Here is a 10656-nt window from a genome sequence, read left to right on the forward strand (position 1 = left end):
TAATACAACTGTTGTGAAAAAGCTGATACTCCAAATGAATGATAAAGATATCATCTATAACATTTCTTATCGCTGATCAGCTCTTTTGTCTCCATCGAGGAAACTGGAACAGAGAATTACATCATCTTGTTACACCGACACAATTTATATCAGGTAAAATCAGATGTGCAATAGAGACCCACAGACAGCTCCAATCACAATTTTCATGGCACTCTGAGAAAATACCTGATGAGAACATGATTAGTGAATAAAGTGATTTGTCACTGCTCATTGTTTGTGCCAAAAATATGGGAACAATGAAGAAAGTAGCCTAGTAATAATATATCCACGGCATTAGTTGATGAGCGGAGAGCAGTTACATATTTGTTTCATTGTTTCATTGCATGTGTTTGAAAGCAGCTACTTTAAGCCTTCCAGCAAGAGCATTATGAGTAGAAATCCTGACCATATTGTTTTATCAAAATTCCAAAATGACAAAACTGAAAGGTACTATAATATTCATTTATAATACCTCTAAGGCATTGCTTGTTGTAACATAGAAATATCTTGTAAAATGTACAAATTGCAAAATGACTAAAGAGGTAATTGATAGTTGGTTTAAACTACATTGAGGGAAAAATAAGTAAAAGTAAAATATCCACTTGTTTCAAATCTGATTTTGTGAAATATTCTAATTACTTTAGATAACAGAATTGTGGATGATGGACAGAAACACCATTAATGATGAAACTGAATTTTTACCAAGCGCAGTTTCTTTTAAAATACAATAAGATATCTCAACACGGTCCTGTCGCTCTACTGAACTTTCCGTGCCTCCTTCAAGTTCAGCCCGGGTTTTGTATTAATAGTGGGGGGTCTGTGTTTCTCCTGGTGAGATCAGACTTGCCAAACTGGGAACAATAATCCTAGTGGCTACTGTGCACTCTGATTGATGATAAGTTGTAATAACATGTCCCACCCTCATCGTTCTTTCTCTCTCCTAACTCTCACCAGTACACACACACACACACACACACACACACACACACACACCCTGCCTTTGTGACTGTGGGATTTAAACAAACAATGAACCAATGTGTAAAGAATGCTGGGTGGGGCAGCATCCCATCCTTTGGAGGAGAAGAGATGAAACATGCAGCAAGATGTATTAATGTGCATGTGTGTATGCGAGTGAAAGGAAGAGTGAAACAGTGGAAAAGTGAAGAAAAACTGGTTTCTACTTAAGGGCAACAGTAAAATGTATCCAATAAACCAGCAGTTCCCAACCTTTTTGACTTGTGATTACTTGCTGCTGTTGGTTTATACAGCACCATGGAGGTTAGGGCCAAAATACATCACTGATCTGCTATGAACTGTTGCTGAGACAGGTCTGTTTACTGTCAGGGTCAAAGCAAAAAAACATGAAACATGGGGTTGTTTTACTCTACTTAGGTTCTTTCAACCTGTGGCTAAAAACTTTTCTGTTTCCCCTCTGCATTTACATTAAATTAAAACTGGAAATATTCATTCACATCTCGTACTTTACTGTAAGTACACAAATTTTCATTACAGTCCCATGTAAAAGCACCGTTCTAAGGCCTTGTCTTTGTTGATAAATCTTTAAATGTCTGTTTCTAGATTATGTAAAACACTTGAAATGATCTTAAATCAAAGCTGCATAATGCCTGCTTGCAACTGCTTCTTACAGATTGCACATGTGACTGAGTTGTGAGTTCAACCAAAGACTGATTCCTCTTTTTATTTTAACGATTAAGTTACTACCAGCTGTTTATCTGCTTTGCATCACTGACATGAAGCATCACCTATGAACGTATGTGCTCCTACATATCATTCTGTACATCTTTCAAAATGCACTAAACTTACAGTTACTCTTTAACCAAATCTTTCCTTTTTATCTTTGCTACTCCAGTGTTGTGGTGTGATGTTGTGGTGTGAGACTCAGTCGTGTGGGGTTCTGGTGTGAAGCTACACTGCTCTCTGGCCTGCGTTCCAGTGACTTCTGTCTAAACATACACAGAGATGAAAGCCTTTTCTCCTCACACACACTGTGAAAGACGCTTTGTTCTGCTGGCGAGCAGTGGAGACTCAAAGGACCAGGCCCGGTGGTTGGTCTCTTTGTCTACTGTGCACTCAAATATGGCATGAAATATAAAACACATCAACTGACCGTGTGCGGATCATCTTACATGGCATGAAAACTGGAATTTCCTGACAGTCAGTAAAGCAACATGCAAATTACTAGAAACACACTGTAGCTAACCAGAAACTAAGAACATTGAGATGTGGCAGTGTAATCCTTATGTTCAGTGCATTTGCAAGCATTAAGCTTCCAAAAAATAATCCACAAATCATAATCAATAATGCCCTTTACAGTAGTGCAAAATGGATTTCCTTTTTTTTTTTTTAGCTCCTAATTTCAGCATTAAATTAGCGGTTATGTTTTTTGTAGAGGGTGAAGAAGACATCTGAAATCTCTGCAATCTTACATGATGCAGGGTTGTGCCTATTGGGACTTGCATTTCTATATCAGACCATGAACACACACACCCTTGGGAGTGTGTCTATATCTCCCAACTGGGACATGAAGTACACAGTGATCCATGCTGTGCAGTTTAGTGGTCAGGGAGTTGATGTGACCAGTGGGGCTTATGGAGATATGGTGGAGGGAGGGAGTGTTAATCTATGATAATAGTTACAATATGCCCCCGGTGACGCATTGCACCCTCACCAAACAACGATGGAGTGAAAAGGATTATAGGCTACAGTAGAGCTACAACATGGACCACACAGAGTGATAAGGTTAGCCAGATAAATACAACATGTTCGTATGGATGGAAAGTTTGAGGGAATTTCACAGTTTAGGGAAATAATTTAAAGAAGTAATGAGCAAACTGCAGTTGGCAGTCGTCTCAGCTAATGTTCAAACATAAACACACATATGTATTAAACACAGTAGCAGCCACATAAAGCTTACTATTTATATAGACACAAACAGACAGATACACACACAGCAATGAGTTATTCACACATGAGAGGGTGTTGGTCTTCAGAAATGCCTCAGGTCAGATGTCACGTACACAGGAGCCCTGGATCCAAACTTAGACCTCTCTGTTTCTTTCCTGACATGCCCTCCTCCTCCTCCTCTGCTATCTCTCTCGATCTGTTTTCACACGAACACACTTTCATGTGACTTTATTTACGCCAATTTTTCTCTACAGTCTCTGTTCAGTGCACTGCTGCCTCTTCTCCTGTGAGGCCTAACAAGGTTAGTTCCGCACTTTTCATTATCAGTAATAACAGAGCAATCACACCGGTATCGATCTGAGCAGCATCACTTTATGAAAGCCATCCCACACTCGCAGAGTGAGTATGTGAGACGGTCTGAAAACGTTCATTTAATCATGTGCGAGCTCCACTTCCCAGTGGGAGAGAGAAAGACAAGTCATTGCGCAGAAATCACAAGGTCCAGGCAGCAGCGAGGCGTCAATAACGTTGTTGTTGTTTCTGAAATGACTGAGGTGTGCTCTGTGTCTGCAGGCCTCACAGGCTGAGCATCCAAACCTGCCATATATTATATATATATATATATATTAATGATATTAAACACATCACGATGAGCTTTAGATAACCATAACAGCCCTGAATAACAGTAAAAATCAAATTCACTTTGTCACAGACAGATAAGAAAAACGGGGGATGCAATATAGGGCAGAGGTAACAAAGGCACATAGGAGAAATTCTTTGACTAGATTAGAAGATGCCTCTCCCATCTTTTTGTCTTTATCCTCTCTCTTATGCAGACTACATCCCTGTTTCTACCATTTCACAGTGGCAGCTTTGCGATGAATCTTAACACATCAAAAGCTGAAAAAAAAGTTTACAGGCATGTCACTTTTCCTTCTCTCTTTTATATCTCTTTCTTTGATCCCAGCTTTCTGTTCTCCCTTTCTAACCCTCGCCACTCCACCACCATCTGCACAGGGTTCACTTCCTCCTCACGTCTGTGACACCTGTATTGTAGCACAAAGAAGCACAAAGAAAAAGTCTCTTCCATCACTGGCCAAGTAATAACCACCAGGAAGATGATTAATTTGGTTTGCAGCCCTAACAGATTTAATCTGGCATGTATTATGCTAATCTGATCTAACAGACTGTAATCCTATCCGCAACTCTAATCCCACTGTCAACTGGCCTAATCCTTTTTCTGCGTGTGATTATCTCCTTCGGATTTGGCACTAGCACAAGTAGGATGATTTCACCCTTTTTCTCTCTCTCTTACTGCAGTTTCAGAAGAAGTCCTTCTTCAAATATTTCTATTTTATTGAATTGCAGATGTATATAGGCAATTCAACTGGTTTCAAAAGAGATTTAACTTCTTTTAAGTGTTGAAATAAGGCAAGAAAAACATCCACAGGAATCATTGTATTTTATTGTACTAAATAATAAATCTAATTCACTAAATTCCAGCCACTGAAAATTTCTTACTGCACTAACCCCTCTCATTGCAGTTCTCTATCAATAAGTAGCACAACAACCAACATCTAGTCAAAGATATCCTACCAATCAGTCCACAATATTTAACTGGTCATACTGTAAGAAGTAAGCCAACATGAGCAAGGGAATGTCATGCACTGATGCTTTTAAAAATATATATATTATTGAGATAAATTATTATGTAATTGAGGAAAGCGGTGAAATAACTTGAATAATTCTGGTGATATATAAATTAGTAAGTTACTACTTAGTACCTGGTGCCAGGATAAGCAATTGACAATGTAAGGGAAGGCATTGTAAACAGAGACTAAAATGGTCTGTGTGTGTGTCACACAAAACTAATAACACTAATTGTCCCTCAGGTGGTGCCACAGTTTCAGGTCAAAAAACAAGGACACATGATGGATCCTGACAAGCCAAAAAGCTTTCATTTCATTTTTCAGGACACTGATATGTTTATATGCCAACTGGTGTCACTTTTCAGACCCTTACCTTAATGTCATACAACAAAACTTGATGAAATTGGAACATTTTGCAATGTTATGGTTGGTGTTCATGGAGTTTTGTGACACTGTTGTACCCTGGCCTACAAAGAGCATTGAGAGGAATCAGGAACACTAAATAAGAGAAAGTAATTAAGACTAATGCCTTGAGTTTGACAGGCCCAGACACTGTGATTCTGAGAAGGAATGCACTTAAAAAAAACAAGATAGACAGAGTCAGCAATTGAATGAGAGAAAAACAGATGAACAGCTACCACAACTATTTTTTTTCCTTGTTGCCTCACATTCTTGTGCCTCTCACCACTGCTACCAGCGGGCATATGCCCCTGCAGCATCTGGCATGAACTCTTTAACAATTTGATATCAACAAAGAGAGAAAGGGCAGGGTAGACTTGACTGATGGACCAAACAGCTGGCAAGAGGGAGGAGCAGTGTGAAAAGGTGTTAAGAGAGGTGAGTCTAAGTGAGTAGCTGTACCCTAAAGCTCTTCTCTCACCTGTCTAATGGGAGGATAATGGCTGAGCTGACTGACGACTGGATGTGTGACTATTTGCATGTGAGGGGTAATACGAGAGCTGATAAAAAGACAAAGAAAGAGAAAGTTGGAGACAGAGATGAATAGGGATAATTAGGAAAAGCCAGATCAGTTATGAGGCTGAACGTACATTGAGATTACACCAAACCATTTCACCCCTTATTGTCTAGTTTTCATCTTTCGAAGTTATAATACTTTAAATGTAACTCTTTATGTGGTAATTTTATTAGTAGTGGTATAACCACCTAAACAGGAGGGATTCACAGGAAAATGATGCATCCATGTAATCCAGGTAACGCAATAAAATTCAGACTGACATCTTTGGTATTACTGAAAACTTTGCAATCAACAGCTGAATTTTAAACAAAATTCTGATGAATTTGAACCACGTTTTTCTGCATCAGGGTTAAAGGTGCTGAGGACAAAAATATTTTCATGCTCATGTTGGCAGGATGTAGCTGACAATGACTTCTGGCTTGAAATTGCTATGTCACAAGCATTAAAAAGTTGATAGGCCTATGAAATTGGTTTGTATGAAGCTTTTATAAAAATAAAGCATGGTGAGTGCTGATTCTTTTCTACAGTATGCCTAGATATAAAAAGCTTTACTTAAAAAGCTAAAAATGTCAGTAATTGCAAATATTTTTCTATCTTTAAAAGTTGCTTGGAAGTTGTGGAACCCAATAAACCCCATGATGTAAATCTTCTAACGCAAACTAAGTGACATACCAATAACTGTTAGAAATTTATGTGACTGCATACAGATGCACATTACATGAATTTTAGATCATGTAATATTGCAGTCATGCTTTTCACAATCTTGGCTTTGATCTGTCAGTATTTGTTAACTGTTGAAGCAAACAAACCCTCAGGCTATGTGGGATTTTATGGTATTTCTGTATGTTAAAGAGAGAGACAGAAAAACAGAAGGGAGAGGCTAGAGAAGTATTCATTGTATCAGTGGCGTTATAAAGGGCCCCAGTGTGATGGAGGGACAGGGACGGCTGACACTGAAAAGAAAAGACGGGCTGTTGTCGCTGATCTTTCGTCACATAAGCTCAAAGACAAAATGCACAGCCGTGCTGATCTGACAAGGATACACACACGCTACAAAATGAGCAGATCGAAGAATGACTCTGTGTATGCATTTGTAAGTGTGTGTGAGTTGTGTGTTTATACAACAGGATTAGTCTGGACCAAATGCAAATCCCCACTAGCATTAAAGTGAGGAAGATGTAAGAATGGGCCCGTCAACACCACAAGACAGAGATGTAAAAGACTCTAGTTACTAAAATAAAAGCCCCATAATGTGACTTGGCTCTTCTCTAGTAAAACCTGCTCATTTTAATCAGCTATGGAGAAGACTGAGCACAGCTGACAGAGGACACTATGATACGAACAGCTGTCTTCTAGTAAAAGCTGTATCTTATGGATGACTGAATCCACCCTTTGTTAATTTAAAGGAGAGATATAGTCATTGTGGGTGCACCCACAGATATCCCATTAAAAATCCAATTAGGATGGAGGTTCCCTGCGTCAGCTGCAGAGGACGGAAGCCTATATGGATCCAGGCAACATTGTCTGTCTGGATTATAGCATCACTGCAGTGCCATGACTCGAGATTACAGCGCTACTGAAAACAAACCGTTTTGATCACCTGTGTGATGAAACCTTCATCCTGAAAACACATTTGTCTTGGTTGTATTTTGACATTATAATACTCTGCACAGGTGTCCTCTTTCCTTTACTTCTCAATGTTTTCTTTGGGCTACAAATTTTTGGCAAGAAGCCAGTGAGGCAAGCAATGTGAGGATCACACGTCTTCGAGTGGCTTTGGATCCCACACGCCCATCTGCGGCTGTTGTGCAGATAAACATTGCATTTGGATTGTATCTGAGTGCGGCACAGAGCTACTGGAGGAAGAAGTTTGATCTGTTTATGTCAAATACTGCAGACAGTTTAACATGTCAGATCATTCCATCTTAGTTTTTTTTTCCACACTCATGTCTAATGTCTTGCAACATCCAAAAAGACAAAAAAATGTAAAAATACATGTAAGACTGTACAACCAAAATGCAATTTGTAACAGCTCGGGAATAAACAAAAATAGCATTTGACAGCAGTGTCAAATAGACATTAGCCCTCTGAACTCAAAACCATATGCTTACACACAGAGAGAGCACAGCATGTTGATTTTACTGCCCAGAGATTGGCTGGACAATTTGTTTGAAATCATAAAAAACACTGTCGACTAGCAACGCAGCTAATATTTACCCCACATGTCTGTCTGGCCAACCACCGCTCAGTGTGTGTGTTAGCCTATTTGTGTGTGTTTAACCTGACTGTTCCATCTAACCACTGAATATAAACATGCTGTCAAAATATGGTCAGCAAAATGAGAGGAAAGACAGATAGAGACATAGAGAGAGAGAGAGAGAGAGAGAGAGAGAGAGAGAGAGAGACAGAGACAGAGACAGAGACAGAGAGAGATAAATAAGAGGTATTTACCCGCCCTCTGCTCTGCAGGAATGTAATCTTGGCTCGGAACAGTGTAGTAACACAAAGAAACCCGCTGCAACAGCACCACTAACACAGATATAACACACACATGCACACGTGGTCACACTCTCTGGATTTTTTTTCTCAGAACTCAGACATGATGACAGTGGGTGTGTCAGGCTCGCAGGTGGACAAAGTACAAGGTCTATGCTGTGTGTTACTGTGTGTGTGTGTTCAGACTATTACTTCTCCATGCTAGACGGTTACCACTCCTTTTTTTTACAACATGGACGGGAGTGTTGGGGCGTAAACAAGGACCTGCTGCTGCTAGCGGGTTCACACAAGGTCACGGCTGATGTCACTCCAGCCCCTAAACTCACACTGGATGAGTTTATGTGTGAATATGTGTGTGTATATAAGTGTGTGTGTGTGTGTGTGTGTGTGTGTGGGGCTGGGGAGGGTTACTAGGGTGTAATGTGAACCATCCTGTCCAGGGATGGGTGTGGCCTGAAGTAAATGAGGCAAAAACCAGACTGAGCGGGAAATCAAGCAGAGGGAGCTACCAAGATGGGAGGAGAATAAAAACAACCAACAGAGGAAAGGAAAAGAAGTGAAGGAGAAATGGACTAGAATAGGCTTGAATAGGCTTGCATCAGATGAGAAGTAGGATGGTACAGTACATGAAATAAGATGGCAGTGTTTTCTCTGTGTGGGTGGGGTGGAGCTTACAGTTCATTTACTGTGGAGAGTAAGCTATATTATCTCCAACTCATTCTAGTATAAACTAATGAGGGATGCATTAGCTCACTTGCTGCTGCAACCTGAGCTACCTCTTAAACTCAAATCTGATTAGGAATGCTTTAGTGAAGGACGTAGAGAACACATGTGATCACAACTACCTAACATAAAAGTAGGTTACTTCCTCGACATATCATGTGCATTTTAAAACCTCCTGTTTATATTTTTGTCTGTAACAGTGCTGCTCAAAGGATCACATGCTGCATCACACTTTTCCACGTGTCTCATCAGTTATTATGTTGCCTTTATACTAGAGGTCTAAATACTTAGCCGTAAATAAGAGCCGTTGATACAGATTTAGAATCAGTGTATCGTTACTAGCCTGTCTGCTGAGTAGTTAATCATTAATAGACAAAGTTACAAAGCTGACTTTAAATCAGGGAGTCCAGGCAGCCATTATCCTTCTCCAAATATTTACCCCGCTTTGACATAGCTGAGCTGTCTGTGCTGCACCAAACAGATACACAGGCAACAGAAAGGGCTGCACTGTGGGGTTAAGGCCAAGTCTAAGGCTAGTGAACACCCAGACATGCATGTATATTGTTCGTGTGTGAACACAGGCACACACACCGTAACTTAGTTTTAATTCTGTGACCTAGATGAAAACTTGGTTCTGACTGATTGTCTTGCTTGAGGCTTATATCACCCACATCTGATTAGTGTCATGAACATCTTCCCATGAAAAATTGCAATTTAACTGGTCCTGCTGTTTCTGGTACACATATATTCCCTGCTCGGATTCCCTCAGCAGGCACTCTACAAACATGGTTTAGTGCAGGACACATGTCTTTTGTGCGTGAAACTGTGTGTATGCCATGTAAAAAGGACGTCAGAAAGAGAGAGAGTAGCTGTTGGGGAAATGGCTGGGTTTGGGTGTGACCTGCTCAGCTATGCACTGGTGATCATGTGAGACCTGTTCTAATTATACACTTCTCAAAAAGAAGGTCGATCCTCTCTCATGGACAGAAAGTGTGTGCACATGTGTCCAAGAGGGAGCATTAGAGAGTGTGTGTGTGTGTGTGTGTGTGTGTGCGTGTTTGTTAGTGTGTGTGTGTGGTGGTGCAGAGGGTACAAGACTAGTCACAGAGAGTGATGTGGTTTCATGTAACACAACTAAATCGAGACTTTGTCCTATTTCAACGACTCAACGTGTGTGAGAGTGAAGTAGGACAAGTGATTTTTGCCAGTGAATGTGTTTGTGAGTTTATAAAACGGGAGAACTGTAACAGTGTGGTGAAAGTGTCTGTGCTTATGTGTTCTATGTTTAAGTCAAATCTGCTGGTGTATGCATGCGAATGCAGCAACAGCCTTCATTTCTGATTTCCTCCATTCTTTCGTTCTCTTTCTCTTGCGCTCTCTCCTGCTGTTTTTTCCACTGTGGGTTTCAGAGACCTGCTCTGTTTTTCATTACCAGTGGAAAAAATGGGGCGATTGGTTAAAAAAAGGATCACCCATCTCCATTAATACAAAAGTCATAGTGGAAAATGAGTCCAAACTACTAAAATAGGCCCCTGAGTTCCTTCAAATAGTTCCATATATCTGCCAGCTACTCCTTTCCAGTGGCTGACCTCGACCTCAGTGTTAAAGACAATTTAAACATATGTTCATGGATTGAGATTCTTTTGCCTGTTGATAAAAGCTCCGCTGCTTTGTCTGTGAATGTGGTTACCATATTGAAGTGAAGTCCTGATAGTCAGGAGGACACTTGTGTGTCATGCTTTTGCAGCACTTTCATTACACCTGAAGGATTCCAGTTTCTTACAACTTGGGCCTTACTTTTGTAGTTTTGGCCAACATTTTTATTGGTTAATATTACATTTTACACAT

The 10656-nt window shown here is 40.2% G+C and overlaps 1 protein-coding gene across 37 annotated transcripts in view; it reads right to left on the reverse strand.

Annotated features, from left to right (window-relative positions):
• The window catches only part of mbnl1 (muscleblind-like splicing regulator 1), a 49370-nt gene that overhangs the window by 14072 nt on the left and 24642 nt on the right, over positions 1-10656 (reverse strand). The window contains exon 1 of one of the 37 annotated variants that reach the window (XM_071491224.1): positions 8041-8065. The exons of the other annotated variants lie outside the window; for them this stretch is intronic. The gene's annotated coding sequence lies outside the window, so the exon portion shown is untranslated. Of the gene's footprint in view, positions 1-8040; positions 8066-10656 lie in introns of those variants that run through there. 37 annotated transcript variants of the gene reach the window in all.

This window comes from Trachinotus anak, unplaced genomic scaffold, assembly GCF_046630095.1.
Source record: "Trachinotus anak isolate AG129_WGS33_773 ecotype Australia unplaced genomic scaffold, CSIRO_AGI_Tana_v1 ptg000012l, whole genome shotgun sequence".
In the NCBI taxonomy this organism is placed as follows: domain Eukaryota; kingdom Metazoa; phylum Chordata; class Actinopteri; order Carangiformes; family Carangidae; genus Trachinotus; species Trachinotus anak.